Raw genomic sequence first — 16,930 nt, 5'->3', positions numbered from 1 at the left:
CCTCTTGCCTTGCCTGTGGTATTTCTAAAATAATAGATTTTTATTTTTATTTTTTTACTAAAGTCGTGTAAGATATGTTTCAATATAGATGTTCTTAATCTAATTCAATCATTAAAAAAATACCCTGACAGTTTCTGGAAAAAATATTAGCCAGTTAAGTGGTTAAAGATTTGCTGTCAGTTGTGGAGGATTCAGTAGAGGGCGCTGCAGTGAGTAGCAGAGCAGCAATAGTGAAACGTTCTGGAGACAGTTCTAGCTCATAGTAAACCAGAAGTCTTGAAAGCTGCATCTATTTGTGTGTGCTCTCTACAACTTCCTTTAACAGGTAAGTAACATACACAATACTTTATAATTAGGCTTACCACACTATCCTTTTAAACCGGGACACTCATGAATTACGCAGGTTCTGTGGCTGGCTTAATTCAAGCCTGCATTTTACCTGGTTTTAATCAGCCATAGATCCTGTGTAATTCATGAGTGTCCCAGTTTAAAGGGATAGTATGGTAATCCTAATAATAGTGTAACCCCCTCTTACCTATAAAGGGTTAGCTAACTATAATATACAGCTATGTGCTTCAACCCAAGTACAGGTAATTGACTACACTATTCAAGGGCCTACTAGGTAAAAACCATAAATAGTAATATTTAAACACATAAATTCCCAGAGAGATGTGGTGCATGAGATAAAATACAATAAGATACCACTTATATCAGTACACACTCCACTGTTTCTTTGTTCACTTCTAGAATAATCTCAGTAATGACATACGCTATCCGAGTTGCTGTTAGCTTTAATGTACGTGGCCGAGGTTACTACATATGTAAATGACTTGTCACTGCAGGTCACACTCAGTCCTTTACGTTACAGTATATGTAACTTCAATACATCACAGTATAAACAGTAAAGTACATATAAGAAATGTAAGCATTACAAAGAAAATATCATTTGGGGTAACAATAAAATACCTAGATAGTGCTCGCGCGACTACCACTCCTTACATTACACTCTATGGGGGACATTTACTAAGCAGTGATAAGAGCTGAGAAGTTGTCCATGGCAACCAATCAGCAGTGAAGTAACATCTATAATTTGCATACTGTAAAATTATACTGAGCTGCTGATTGGTTGATGGGGCAACTTCTCCACTGTTATCACTTCTTAGTAAATGTCCCCCTATAGCCTCTATACTCATTTTCTTCTTGTTATATTAGGTAAACCTGTATGTCCTCAGTTGCAGCTGTCCCTGTAATGCCAGCACTGTCACTTTAATAATAAAAGTAAAACTCTCAACAGCAGCTACAGAGTTCCTGACATTTCTGGTTGCAAACTCGTAACAGTAACATTCTGAAATTATGGTATCCAATTCACTTGAAATTCCACAGAATGCAATAGATTTTTTAGGACTAGATTAAAAGAACTACATTAGCTAGAGTCTTTTATAGTCTGTGTTGTATGACGATGTCCGTTGTCATCTACATGGCAGGCAATCACGGTCGCAATGCTGTTACCAGAATCCCAGCAGACTGTGGAATACCGGCGCCACATGCTTTTCTCCCTCTATGGGTGTCCACCACACCCATAGAGGGAGACTACAGTATGACCTGTGATGAGTGCAACGAGCCACCGTGCCCTCAAGAGGCTTTCTAACTTTTGCCCTGCTGCTGGCATACTGGTGGCCGGGATTCCGGTGTCGTGATCCCGGCCGTCGGTAAAATGTATGTATTCCATCTACACAGGTATCCATCCTCTTGTATAGAATTATATCAGATATATCATCAGTGATATAATTCTATACAAGAGGATGGATACCTGTGTAGATGACAACGGACATCGCCATACAAGTCCAGCAAGTGGTTTATAAATCTGCAGTACATTATATGCATAGATATTTCCTTTAATCTGTGTGAAGCAGGCTTACAGTAAGTACTGTACATTTCTCATTAAATACCTCCACTAGTCTATACTAGGCTTAATAACATCAAGACAACACATACGCTTCCAATATTCTGCTGTATTAGACTCCTCAGAATGTATCTAGACTGATATGCAAGTTAACAGAATAAAAGGCATGCATACAGTCTGACTTGTTGCTGCTGAGTTCCTGGCATCAGGTGTATTGTATGGCTGACTTTCTATCAGATGTGCAGTGCTTTGCTTTCATATCAGCTGAATAGCCAATCCCTGCTGCGGCCTCTCCCACCAGAGTCTGCGCACTGTCATTCACGTTACAGCTGCCACTCCTCCAGCTCTATAACCTAATATCATACCTCCCAACATGACCCTCTCTAGGAGGGACAGAATGCTCTGCTTCTGGACTTCCCTCTTAAAGTATGATTGCCCTCACCTGTGGTGAATCACCTTTCTTATCCATTTACCTGTTCAAAACAGGTGCAGACAATCATAAATGAAGGAATAAGTCCAGAAGCAGAGCATCCTGGGGCAGATGTATTAACCTGGAGAAGGCATAAGGAAGTGATAAACCAGTGATATGTGCAAGGTGACCAAGGCACCAGCCAATCAGCTCCAATATGTAAATTAACAGTTAGGATCTGATTGGCTGGTGCCTTTATCACCTTGCACATATCACTGGTTTAGCACTTCCTTATGCCTTCTCCAGGTTAATACATCTGCCCCTCTGTCCCTCCTGGAGAGGGTCATGTTGGGAGGTATGTAATATAAGTCTGCTAAGTAGCTTAGTACTGTGAATGGTTAAATGGGGCCAGTGTTATCCCTACTTTCTGTGAACAGTGCAAGAGACTGGTACAGTTCCTACCAACCAGTGGAGCTTCCTAGTTTATGTGCTGCTGTGGCCACTCACTCACCCACCCAACTCCTCCCAGGGCCGGCTCCAGGCATGTTTGACGCGAGCGCCCGCGCAGGGCGCCACCCTTAATGGGCTCCGCTCGCTGGTGCCGCCGTGTTGGAGCCTGGAGCCGGCCCTGTCCTGTAGCCTGCAGCAGCTGTCCGTCCCGGCTCGCCTCCTGTCTGTTAGGGTGAGTGCTGTAGGCGGTCCTACGCTAAAGTGATCTGTGCACGCTGTGCGGTGTCGGCGTCTGACGTCAGATGCCGGCACCGCACAGCGCGCACAGATCACTTTAGCATAGGGCCGCCTACAGCAGCACTCCCCCTCCCTCATTGCCGGCACAGAATGTACTCTGGGGGCATATATGGCACTGTGGGAACATTTATGTATGTGGCACTGTGGGGCATTATATGTATGTGGCACTGTGGGGGCATATATGTATGTGGCACTGTGGGGGCATATACAGTATGTATCTGGCACTGTGGAGGCATTTATGTATCTGGCACTGTGGGGTCATTTATGTATCTGGCACTGTTGGCATATGTATTTGGCACTGTGGGAACATGTGTAGCTGGCACTGCTGGGGGGCATATCATGTGTAGCTGGCACTGCTGGGGGGCATATCATGTGTAGCTGGCACGGCTGGGGGCATATCATGTGTAGCTGGCACGTCTTCGGCGCCCACTGTCCATGCTTTAGCATGTAGGAAGGGGAGCCCCAAGCATTACAGTATGTTCATAATTTTGCCCTTCTAACTTAAAAATGTGCCTCCCAAATGAAAAATGTGCCCTCCCCTTGATTAGCACCCTGCCCTAAAAAAATCCTAGAGAGAGCACTATCATGTGTAGCTGGCACTGCTGGGGGGCATATCATGTGTAGCTGGCACTGCTGGGGGGCATATCATGTGCAGCTGGCACTGCTGGGGGGCATGTCATGTGTAGCTGGCACTGCTGGAGGGCATGACATGTCTATCTGGCACTGCACTACTGTAGACATTATGTGTATCTGGCACTATACTGGAGACATTATGTGTATCTGGTACTATACTGGAGACATTGGTAGTCATTCCGAGTTGATCGCAGCCAGCAACTTTTTGCTACTGCTGCGATCAACTAGTCCACGCCTATGGGGGAGTGTATTTTAGCTTAGCAGGGCAGCGATCGCTTGTGCAGCCCTGCTAAGCTAAATTTTTTTCACACAAAACAAGACTAGGCCTATACCTACTTACCCTGTGCGATGGATCCAGCGATGATGGGCTCGGCTTTGACGTCACTCCTCCGCCCTCCATTCTTCTGGGCACGCCTGCGTTTTACTCACCACTCCCCGAAAACGGCTCCAAACGGTCCGGATCCGCCCTGCACTGCCCTCTTCCTGTCAATCTTCTTTGCGGCCCGTCCTGCGACCGCTTTCTTCTTAAGCCGCGTCGTAACCCTGCGGGCGCTGTGCATGCGCATTTCGCACCCGTTCGCACTGCAGCAATAATCCGCTGCGTGCGAATGGATCGGAATGAGCCCCATTATGTGTAAGGAACACTACTGTGGCTGTTATGTGTAAGGCTGATAATTGTGTGCATAGAGGGGGTGTGAAAATATATTTATTTATAGTTAGATAATATGAAGTTGCAAGGCCATGCCCACTTTTCCAGGAGCGCAGGTGGGGGGGGGGTGGGGGGGTCACGTTGAAATTCTCTCGCTCAGGGTGCTAGTAGGCCTGGAGTCGGCCCTGACTCCTCCCATTGGCACTATGATGGGTGGACAGTGGGGAGACCAGCTATTAGGCTACCACAGCCCTGACTCAGATATACAGTCGGCACTGACAGTTTCCAGTACATGCTGCTTCTATCATTGCAGCCGCCTGTCTCTCAGCACTGGGACTTTCCCTCTCTGCTGCTAACTGTAAGTGATGGCTCCACCCACTTTTGTCAATGGATCTGCCCACTTTGCTGCTAGTTGGGTCACTGCGTGTTGGCACTGCCTGTAGATAACAAGCTATTTCAGGGACACTATAGACAGATACAGCCTGCAGTCCCTGCATCAAGACCTGGCTCCCTCACTGGCATCACCATCACACCCCCTCCCCCTCCATGCCCAGCAGCCTGGTTACAGCCCATGTTTACAGCTTGGCTGCCCGGGCATGGGAGGAAGGTTGTGAGCACAAGTGGGAGGAAACAGGAGACTGGCTGTCAGCAGTGCTGACCGCTCTTATATACCCTGCGGAAATAGGTCACATGACCCCTCTGTCACCTATCATGAACAGCATACCCTCCAACTGTACTTGTTTGGCAGGTACAGTACCTTTTTTTTATGGTCTGTACCGACATTTGGCTCTCCAAACTTCCATTGAAAGTATAGGAAAAGTGGCGTGACCACGCCCCTTTACCTGTGGCCATGCCCCCTTTTCGAATTTGTACCGATTTTTATGTTTAAAATGTTGGAGGGTATGGAACAGATGTTTTCACACTAAAAGCTCTGGCAGTTACCTCACAGGAAAAAACAGACACCCAACTGACATTTCAAACATTTGAATTCCACCCAGTGAGTGACAGGTGGAGGGTGCACATGAGTCCTTCTAGAGCTTTCTACCAGCGTAAGCACATTATCCACTATATAACCTATGAATAGAGTGACCATATTATCCCTTTTACCTGGGACGCTCATGGATAACATAGGTTCTGTGGCTGGCTGACTTCAAGCCTACATTTCAGCTGGTTTTTATCAGCCACAGAACCTGTGTAATCCATGAGCGTCTCAGGTAAAAGGGATAATATGGTCACTCGATCTATGAAGGCCTACAGTCAGTATCAAATGCATTTACAACTACATATACATCACTGTAAATAAAATGATACACTTGCATGTCATTTTCAGCATAGATATATGAACCGGGTGGTCTTCAGGTTGCCGGCTTTAGGGATCAAGGCGCACAGTATACCGGCGGCGGAATCCCGACAGCCGGCATACTGACACTTTTTCTCCCTCTTTGGGGTTCACGAACCCCCTGGAGGGAGAATAACCCGTGGCCGCAGCGTGGCGAGCGCAGCGGCCTGCAAGTGGCACATTTGCGCTTGCCGGGCGGTCTGGCTTTCAGCACCGGTATGCTGGTCGCCGGGAGCCCGGCCGCCGGCATACCATACTACACCCATATGAACCACATTAACCCTTTCCCTCACTCTATACCTATTTATGAGTACATATGTATTGACTATAATATTTACCTCATAAATGGTACTTTTACTGTAAAGACATATTAAATATATTTTTACTTCATATTATATGCAGTATATATGAATTATACATACATTTCCATATTTCACGTGTGGGTAAATATATGAATTTACCACAGATTTTTACGTCAATAATGTGAATACTAATATTTATCAACGTTATACCCAATACATGTATAGGTATTTGATCTATTAACCCTTTCACAGGGTTACAATAGCAGTGGTTCCCAAACTTGGCAGATTTATGAAGCCTGGTGAAGTGATAAGGTGGAAGGTGATAAAGCACCAGCCAGTCAGCTCCAAATGTCATTTTTCAAACCCAGCCTGTAACTTGACAGTTAGGAGCTGATTGGCATGTGCGTTATCACCTTCCACTTTATCACTTCACCAGGCTTAATAAATCTGCCCCATGGTCTAGAGATGAGCGCCTGAAATTTTTCGGGTTTTGTGTTTTGGTTTTGGGTTCGGTTCCGCGGCCGTGTTTTGGGTTCGACCGCGTTTTGGCAAAACCTCACCGAATTTTTTTTGTCGGATTCGGGTGTGTTTTGGATTCGGGTGTTTTTTTCAAAAAACACTAAAAAACAGCTTAAATCATAGAATTTGGGGGTCATTTTGATCCCAAAGTATTATTAACCTCAAAAACCATAATTTACACTCATTTTCAGTCTATTCTGAATACCTCACACCTCACAATATTATTTTTAGTCCTAAAATTTGCACCGAGGTCGCTGTGTGAGTAAGATAAGCGACCCTAGTGGCCGACACAAACACCGGGCCCATCTAGGAGTGGCACTGCAGTGTCACGCAGGATGTCCCTTCCAAAAAACCCTCCCCAAACAGCACATGACGCAAAGAAAAAAAGAGGCGCAATGAGGTAGCTGTGTGAGTAAGATTAGCGACCCTAGTGGCCGACACAAACACCGGGCCCATCTAGGAGTGGCACTGCAGTGTCACGCAGGATGTCCCTTCCAAAAAACCCTCCCCAAACAGCACATGACGCAAAGAAAAAAAGAGGCGCAATGAGGTAGCTGTGTGAGTAAGATTAGCGACCCTAGTGGCCGACACAAACACCGGGCCCATCTAGGAGTGGCATTTTTGTTCTCCATATTTTAATAGGCACAACTAAAAGGCACCTCAGGTAAACAATGGAGATGGATGGATTGGATACTAGTATACAATTATGGACGGGCTGCCGAGTGCCGACACAGAGGTAGCCACAGCCGTGAACTACCGCACTGTACTGTGTCTGCTGCTAATATATAGACTGGTTGATAAAGAGATAGTATACTCGTAACTAGTATGTATGTATAAAGAAAGAAAAAAAAACCACGGTTAGGTGGTATATACAATTATGGACGGGCTGCCGAGTGCCGACACAGAGGTAGCCACAGCCGTGAACTACCGCACTGTGCTGTGTCTGCTGCTAATATATAGACTGGTTGATAAAGAGATAGTATACTCGTAACTAGTATGTATGTATAAAGAAAGAAAAAAAAACCACGGTTAGGTGGTATATACAATTATGGACGGGCTGCCGAGTGCCGACACAGAGGTAGCCACAGCCGTGAACTACCGCACTGTACTGTGTCTGCTGCTAATATATAGACTGGTTGATAAAGAGATAGTATACTCGTAACTAGTATGTATGTATAAAGAAAGAAAAAAAAACCACGGTTAGGTGGTATATACAATTATGGACGGGCTGCCGAGTGCCGACACAGAGGTAGCCACAGCCGTGAACTACCGCACTGTACTGTGTCTGCTGCTAATATATAGACTGGTTGATAAAGAGATAGTATACTCGTAACTAGTATGTATGTATAAAGAAAGAAAAAAAAACCACGGTTAGGTGGTATATACAATTATGGACGGGCTGCCGAGTGCCGACATAGAGGTAGCCACAGCCGTGAACTACCGCACTGTACTGTGTCTGCTGCTAATATATAGACTGGTTGATAAAGAGATAGTATACTCGTAACTAGTATGTATGTATAAAGAAAGAAAAAAAAACCACGGTTAGGTGGTATATACAATTATGGACGGGCTGCCGAGTGCCGACACAGAGGTAGCCACAGCCGTGAACTACCGCACTGTACTGTGTCTGCTGCTAATATATAGACTGGTTGATAAAGAGATAGTATACTCGTAACTAGTATGTATGTATAAAGAAAGAAAAAAAAACCACGGTTAGGTGGTATATACAATTATGGACGGGCTGCCGAGTGCCGACACAGAGGTAGCCACAGCCGTGAACTACCGCACTGTACTGTGTCTGCTGCTAATATATAGACTGGTTGATAAAGAGATAGTATACTCGTAACTAGTATGTATGTATAAAGAAAGAAAAAAAAACCACGGTTAGGTGGTATATACAATTATGGACGGGCTGCCGAGTGCCGACACAGAGGTAGCCACAGCCGTGAACTACCGCACTGTACTGTGTCTGCTGCTAATATATAGACTGGTTGATAAAGAGATAGTATACTCGTAACTAGTATGTATGTATAAAGAAAGAAAAAAAAACCACGGTTAGGTGGTATATACAATTATGGACGGGCTGCCGAGTGCCGACACAGAGGTAGCCACAGCCGTGAACTACCGCACTGTACTGTGTCTGCTGCTAATATATAGACTGGTTGATAAAGAGATAGTATACTCGTAACTAGTATGTATGTATAAAGAAAGAAAAAAAAACCACGGTTAGGTGGTATATACAATTATGGACGGGCTGCCGAGTGCCGACACAGAGGTAGCCACAGCCGTGAACTACCGCACTGTACTGTGTCTGCTGCTAATATATAGACTGGTTGATAAAGAGATAGTATACTCGTAACTAGTATGTATGTATAAAGAAAGAAAAAAAAACCACGGTTAGGTCACTGGTATATACAATTATGGACGGGCTGCCGAGTGCCGACACAGAGGTAGCCACAGCCGTGAACTACCGCACTGTACTGTGTCTGCTGCTAATATATAGACTGGTTGATAAAGAGATAGTATACTCGTAACTAGTATGTATGTATAAAGAAAGAAAAAAAAAACCACGGTTAGGTCACTGGTATATACAATTATGGACGGGCTGCCGAGTGCCGACACAGAGGTAGCCACAGCCGTGAACTACCGCACTGTACTGTGTCTGCTGCTAATATAGACTGGTTGATAAAGAGATAGTATACTACTAATATTATATACTGGTGGTCAGGTCACTGGTCACTAGTCACACTGGCAGTGGCACTCCTGCAGCAAAAGTGTGCACTGTTTAATTTTAATATAATATTATGTACTCCTGGCTCCTGCTATAACCTATAACTGGCACTGCAGTAGTGCTCCCCAGTCTCCCCCACAATTATAAGCTGTGTGAGTTGAGCAGTCAGACAGATATATAATATATATAGATGATGCAGCACACTGGCCTGAGCCTGAGCAGTGCACACAGATATGGTATGTGACTGAGTCACTGTGTGCTGTATATCGCTTTTTTCGGGCAGAGAACGGATTATAAATAAAAGTGGTGGTCACTGGTCACTATCAGCAAAACTCTGCACTGTACACTACTGAGTACTCCTAATGCTCCCCAAAATTAGTAAATCAAGTGTCTCTCTAATCTATTCTAATTCTAAACGGAGAGGACGCCAGCCACGTCCTCTCCCTATCAATCTCAATGCACGTGTGAAAATGGCGGCGACGCGCGGCTCCTTATATAGAATCCGAGTCTCGCGATAGAATCCGAGCCTCGCGAGAATCCGACAGCGTCATGATGACGTTCGGGCGCGCTCGGGTTAACCGAGCAAGGCGGGAAGATCCGAGTCGCTCGGACCCGTGAAAAAAAACATGAAGTTCTGGCGGGTTCGGATTCAGAGAAACCGAACCCGCTCATCTCTACCATGGTCCTCAAGGACCCCCAACAGTTCCTGTTTTCCAGGTCACCTAGTATGCACAGGTGCATTCAATACTCACTGACACATTTTAAAAGATCAACAGGTGGAACAAATTATTACACTTGTGATTCTGTGAGACCTGGAAAACATGAATTGTTAGGGGTCCTTGAGGAACCACTGCATTATAGAACACTACAGGCTGCAGTATTAGCTGATAAACAATAAAGCAGGGCATACACCACATCTGACTGGTTGGAATGGAAATCTGGTAATGGATGAGAGCAAATGACAATTGAACATTTGCTCCCAAACATGAAAAATTAACAAAAACTGTCATTCAGACAATTAGTGAAATCACAGATTTACATACCTCCCAACATGACCCTCTCCAGGAGGGACAGAATGCTCTGTTTCTGGACTTCCCTCTTACTGTATGATTGCCCTCACCTGTGGTGAAACACCTTTCTTATCCATTAACCTGTTCAAAACAGGTGCATACAATCATAAATTAAGATGGAGGTATGGATTTAACCAATTTGTATGAACGATAGTTTTTGTCCATTTTCCACTGTTTGGTCGATTGTCATTTGCTCTTATCCATTTCTAGATTTTCATTCCAACCAGCCAGATCTGCCAGATAATTGTATGGTGTATGCCCTGCTTAACTGGGGTTTGATATAAGTTAGGTTTTTCCTGATAAAAGTGTGTTATATGTTAATTAGTATGATGAGATATCATAGTATGGCAGATGAGAAAATTCAAACTGTTTTTGTTTTGTTAAACAAATACTCGTATAAATTTCATAAAAATAGTTACTGGAGTTACTTTAGCTATTGAATGACAGTAATTAGATTGCATTTGTTCAAGAAAATGTGTATATCATCATTGTTAATTTGATTATATTATTGCTGATTTACCTGGATATACTGTCAAAGATTGTCATTTAACAACAGAAATGTTGATATTTTGTGCCAAAAATAAGATTATAAACAAAAAGTCTTAAAGGCTGATATCTATCTATTACCGTTTTCACATAAAAATCCTGCATCTGACCTGGGAGTTGGAATGCGATTCCAGTCCTAATCCCCGTTCACACCATGGTTCTGACCCCAGTTATTCACAGATGCAATGTTAACTGTTCTTGCTCTCCATATGCTGTAAACAGGGCCCAGGTTGGATGTCCCGGGTTACCCATTCACACTGCCCCTTAACCAGGGACCTTCCTGTGTCCAACCCTGCAAGCTACCCGGGTTGGATTCTTGGGTCTCTGGACACAGGTTTTTCTTCGGGGAGCTGCAAATGGGTTAACCAAGCAATACCCTGGGTCGAAGAGGTGAGGTGAAAGAGATATGTGTGCTCTCTAAAACTTTCAATAACAGGACTATAGGCAGATCCTAGGACCCACGGTGGCTCTCAAAGCAGATCAATCCTGCAACATACTCTACTGTGCAAGTGCAGCAATGCTACATTCACCAGACAGTACTAAAGCTGGTAAGCTTGGTGTTGCTACTGGGGGATGCTGTGGTGTGGACATTGCCGAGGCTAGGGAGAGTGCTGTGGGGTGATTATTGGAGGGGCCAGATGGAGTACTGTGGTTTGGACATTGAAGGTGTGAGGGAATACTGTGCGGTGGACAATGAATGGTGGGTTGTGGTGGTAATGCTGAGAGGTGGTTATTAAACGGGAAGAGTTCACTGAAGTGGTGCTCTGAGCTGGTTATTGAATTTGAGTGACTGCTCTTCTCCTGTAGTGTTTTATGTCTATCAAAGCACCCTAGGCTCTTCGGACCCTGCTACAGCCTCTAGGGCTGCCAATATTCTCTATTTTACAATTGCTTTAGTGTACTAGGATCCGGCTGCCTTCACAGTCAGTATGCAGCCTGATGCTCCCCACTGTAATACCACCACTGTTTTAACCTTTGAAGTACCACTGTATGCATTACTGAATAGACCCTGTACCTGCTGTAGTACCCTGGTTAAGGACATTCTGTGTGGCATAAGTCACTTTCTCATTCCCTGTGCACTTACTGTGATCACCATTCGGCTGGGTCCTCCCATCCCACACTTTCAGTGTAAGGGGTGTATTCAATAGCTGTCGGAAGCTAATGTCTTGTCGGAAAGACGGCAGCTTCCGACAGATTTCGGTCGGAAGGGGCTCCGACCTATTCAAAGAGCAGTTTTTTTCCGACAAGTCGGGAATTCCCGGCTTGTCAAAAAACACGTGGATCGGTGGATTAGGAGCTGATCTGCGTGCTTCTGTTGGAAATGGGGCCAAATCCGACAGGTCGTGTGTCGTTATATAAAGTATAAAAAATATGGTAGTCCACCTAAACTTTTAAGCCTGTAGATTGTGTCATGTTAAATCATGTTAAATTTCTTTCAATAATTTGGGTGATATTGAGACGGTGAGCATCTGTATATAGGGCCTGATTCAGGCCCTCATCCCGAGTTGATCGCACCAAGCAACTTTTTGATGCTGGTGCTATCAACTAATCTCCGCCTATGGGGGAGTGTATTTTAACATAGCAGGGCTGCGAACGCTTGTGCAGCCCTGCTATGCTAACAAAGTTTCACACAAAACAAGACTAGGCCTAGACCTACTTACCCTGTGCGACAGATCCAGCAATGCAGGTCCCGGCTTTGACGTCAGACATCCGCCATCCGTTTGCCTGGACACGCCTGCGTTTTCTTACCACTCCCTGAAAACGGCTGGAAATGGTGAGTATCTCCCCCGGAACGCCTCCCGCCTGTCCATCTTCTTGCGTTCGACGTTGCGATCACATTTGTCATTGGCGGCGGCGTTGTCCGGCGACGATCGTCGCCAGGCAATGACGCGCTTGCGCAAAGCGTCCGCCGCACATGCGCATTTCCGGCCCATTCGCACCTCAGCGAAGAACCTCTGCGTGCGAACAGGTCGGAATGATCCCCTCTGTGCATCTGATGGTTGCGTCTTCGTACACAAGCAGCAGATCTGAGACACCTCCAGTGGGTGTCTTATTACAAAACCTGGTGGCTGAGACATTTGCTTATTTTCGCACAACCGCTGCATATGGAATCCCAGCTGTGATGGCATTTGCGGCCATCTCTGAATCAGGCCCTTTGTACAGTTTAGACAAAACATTAATCTGAAATATTTTTACCAACTATCCATAAAACGTTTTTAGAATGCAAGTTTTTAAGGTCAGAATAAATCTCATAATTGCCTCAGGGGTTGCTTTGCTCAAACTTCCGGTATTTTTATGTATTTATTTTTTTATTCATTGGTATTGATTTTGAAAGAGCTGACATTTAAAAGCCAATGCTTGTTGTAGGCTGTGTTGCTTGTTCTGATTTTGAGTATATTATAAAGTTTGAAAGTTGACTAAACTTTTGAAATTCAGAGTAGAGGTTTGGATTGTGTGCAATGAGCACTAATTGTGATTTAACTCATTCTGCTTCGATATCTACAGTAACTTGGTCCTTATGGCACAAATATGCAAGGGTACTCTTCACAAATGGCATGCAATCAATTCAGCATCAGACCCTAATTGCCTATAAAATGTAAAAAAATCTGAAACTCTTATTGCTCACTAAACTCTAACCTACTGTACCAAGCCTTACCATGCACTTTTAGTTTGCTTGAGTAAATATTATATGCTCTTATTTTTCTCTGGTTAAATAGATCTTAATATCATATAAAGGTGTGAGAAAGATACAAGCTTGGACAAATGTTTTGTTGCTATCGACATTTTAAACAAATAACCTTTGACCAGCGGTTGCTGGCATTCTAAGGGCGGTATTCAATTCTTTCTGCCCCCTTCCACACTCGTTCTGGGAGTGGTATCATCATTTCAGCTTGCTACCCCTGGGGTAGCGAGATGCTATAACCCTTTAACAGCTAAACCTGATTACTATGGGCGCGATATGCACAATATGTGGGATCACTTTAGAAAGGAGATTGGCCATGATATATCATTTGACTACCACCCTGTTTCACATCTGTATGTAGCCCTCTCAGAATTAGTGCAATTTCCTCCTATAAAGTAGACAGAAGGTTATTTGCCTTTGAAATCTTCTCCATTTTACATTGAAAAGACCTAATTGCTATGTGTCTTCCAGCCCAGACCACCATGTCCTAAGCCTGGGGCGGATTGGGATGGAAAACTAGCCAGGGAAATGCATTGAAGCAGACCTAATGGGTGTGAGGTCTGATGAGGAGGTGGGGTCTGTTGAGGGAACGGGATCCCTCCTTAAAGCACCTGATTGCAAGCCTGATGCAAGCCTTCCTTGCACCTTTTGCTCCAGACCAGGGGTGGATTGGTAACTAAAAGTGGCCCTGCAAAATTTTGTAGAAGTGACCTGACATGCTCAGGATAATAGGTATAACATACCATGTAGCCATGGCAGCATCACAAGATGGCAGAGTTTCTGTACTGCAGAGTTGGAATAACAATGAATGGGAACAATGCAGTGTACTGAGTGCTGTGAGCTGCCTTTCACGTAGCGGGTGGGACTACATGACAACACACAAAGACAAAAAGACACGTCGACCAGGAATCTTCCTTGTGATCCCTATGGCCAATCCGCCCCTGTCTAAGCCCAACACTGGCCTATGTGCTCTGCCTCTGCCAGCCCACTCCACCATATCCTAAGTCCAACATCGGCCTATGCGCTCTACGGCAGTCAACCCACTCCACCATATCCTAAGCCCAACACCGAGCTCTGCATGTGTTGGCCCATACCACCATATCCTAAGCCCATCACCGACCTACAGTATGTGCTCTCTGTCTGCCAACTCACTCCACCATATCCTGTGCTCCATACTAGCCTGTGTTCTGTGTCTGGTAGCCTACCCCACCATATCCTGTGCTCCACAACCAGAAAAAAAAATGAAACAAACATTGATTCCCCCAGCCCTCTGACTTCAAGTGCTGTGCTGTCACAGATAGCTGCAAAGCTAATTGCAGGAGACCAGACTCCAGTTACTCCAGAGAGTCCAGACCAGTGAGTGACTTCCTCCAGAGAGTCCAGACCAGTGAGTGACTTCCTCCAGAGAGTCCAGACCAGGCCAGTGGTTTAGAACTTAGGGGGTGATTCAGACTTGGCTAGGCTGCTAAAATTGTAGTCCCGCGATCAGATAGTCTGCACCCAAGGGGAGTGTATATTCGCCATGCAAGTGTGCGATCCTATGTGTATGCAGGGCAGTTAAAAAATCCATCAGCCAGCGGACCGCTACAAATCTGTTTGCACCTCACTCACCAGTGACTGGTTTTACTTTTTACTAGTGTGTGCAGTCTCTACGCAGCCAAGGACTTACTCCTACAGTTCTATCAGAACGGGCTGATCGGGGCCGGAGCTGACGTCCCACACTCTCCCTGAAAACACTTGGGAACGCTTGCGTTTTCCCTGGCACTCACAGAAAACGGTCAGTTGCCACCCATGAATGGCTTTCTCTTGTCAATCCGCATGCGAATGGCTGTGAGATTAGAATTTTCGCACCAGCCTGTCGCTGACCGGCGATGCCTGTTGTTGTGTGCCGGCGCACTTGCACATTGTGGTGCATACACAGTTAATAGCTGGTTGCTCGCTGTGCGAAAATGCACAACAGCGATCAGGTCTGATTTAGGCCCTTAGTCCCACTCCCTCCCTCCCTGCCCTTTCTCCCTCACCGTCCTCAGCCCTCATCACCTCAGCATCACATCACCTTCCTCAGCCACAGACCCATCAACATCCTCAGCCACAGCCCCATCACCTTCCTCAGCCCTATTGTCTTCCTTAACCCCATAATCTTCTTCAGCCCCCAGCCCCATCACCAGCCTCAACCACAGCCTCTATCACCATCTTCCTCAGCCCACAGACCCTTCCTTAGCCCCATAACCATCCTCAGCCCCCAGAGCTTTCCTCAACCCCATCAACTTCCTCAGTCCCTTTAACTTTCTCAGCCCCATAATCATCCTCAGACACAGCCCCCATCACCTTCCTCCGCCCCATCGCCTTCCTCCGCCCCATCAACTTCCTCAGCTTCATCAACTTCCTCAGCCTATCAACTTCCTCAGCCCCATCAACTTCCTCAGCCCCATCACCTTTTTCAGTTGCATCATCTTCCTCAGCCCCATCCTAGGCCACACCTCCATCCCCTTCCTCAGCCCCCATCCCCTTCCTCAGCCCCCATCAACTTCCTCAGCCCCCAGTCCCATCACCTTCCACTGCAATTCTGGCCCAGCATGATGTGCGCACATCTATGACATGTCACTGTGCCGCTGACGGTAGGGTCAAGTCTGGCCTGGGCCATGTCTGCGAAGATCCCAGTGTTGCCGAGGCCAGGCTACAAGGGAGCTGCACCGTGGGCAAGGGTCCCGGCAGCGGCTACATGGCTCCCCGGAAGGCAATCATGGTGGGTGGGTGTGGAAGAGCAACTGGCCAGGAGAGCTGGGTGGAGGTTTCATCGCCCCTAAAATCCTGCGACTGTGGCATATGACCCCTTAACCTCCCCCCCAGTGGCAGCCTTGCCTATGTGCTGTGTATCTGCCAGCCCACTTCACCTTATCCTAAGCCCAACACCAACCTATGTGCTCGGCGTCAGCCAGCCCACTCCACCATATCCTGTGCTCCACACTGGCCTATGTGCTCTACGGCTGCCAGCCCACTCCACCTCATACTAAGCTCAACACCAGCCTATGTGCTCTGCATCTGCCAGCCCACACCACCATATCCTAAGCCCAACACTGGCCTAGTGCTCTGCGTCAGCACACTCCACCATATCTTAAGCCCAACACCGACCTATGTGCTGTGCATCTGCCAGCCCACTCCACCATATTCTAAACCAATACCGGCCTAGTGTATGTGCTCTGCATCTGACAGCCAACTCCACCATATCTTAAGCCCAACACTGGCCTATATGCTCTGCATCAGTTAGTCCACTCCACTATATCTTAAGCCCAACATTGGGCTCTGCATGTGTCAGCCCATACCACCATATCCTAAGCCAAACACCAATATATGTGCTCTGCGTCTGCCAGCCAACTCCACCATATACTGTGCTCCACA

At 46.0% G+C, this 16,930-nt stretch overlaps 1 long non-coding RNA gene across 1 annotated transcript in view; it reads left to right on the top strand.

Annotated features, from left to right (window-relative positions):
* The first annotated feature begins 220 nt into the window (after positions 1 to 220).
* The window catches only part of LOC134929195 (uncharacterized), a 53,853-nt gene continuing 37,143 nt past the window's right edge, over positions 221 to 16,930 (top strand). Inside the window, exon 1 of the long non-coding RNA XR_010178367.1 lies at positions 221 to 325. This is a non-coding gene — a long non-coding RNA (uncharacterized LOC134929195). The remainder of the gene's footprint in view (positions 326 to 16,930) is intronic.

The sequence above is a fragment of the Pseudophryne corroboree genome, chromosome 5, assembly GCF_028390025.1.
Source record: "Pseudophryne corroboree isolate aPseCor3 chromosome 5, aPseCor3.hap2, whole genome shotgun sequence".
Classification (NCBI taxonomy): Eukaryota; Metazoa; Chordata; class Amphibia; order Anura; family Myobatrachidae; genus Pseudophryne; species Pseudophryne corroboree.
Note: the sequence above shows the minus strand (reverse complement) of the source record. Positions and strands in the feature narration are given on the sequence as shown.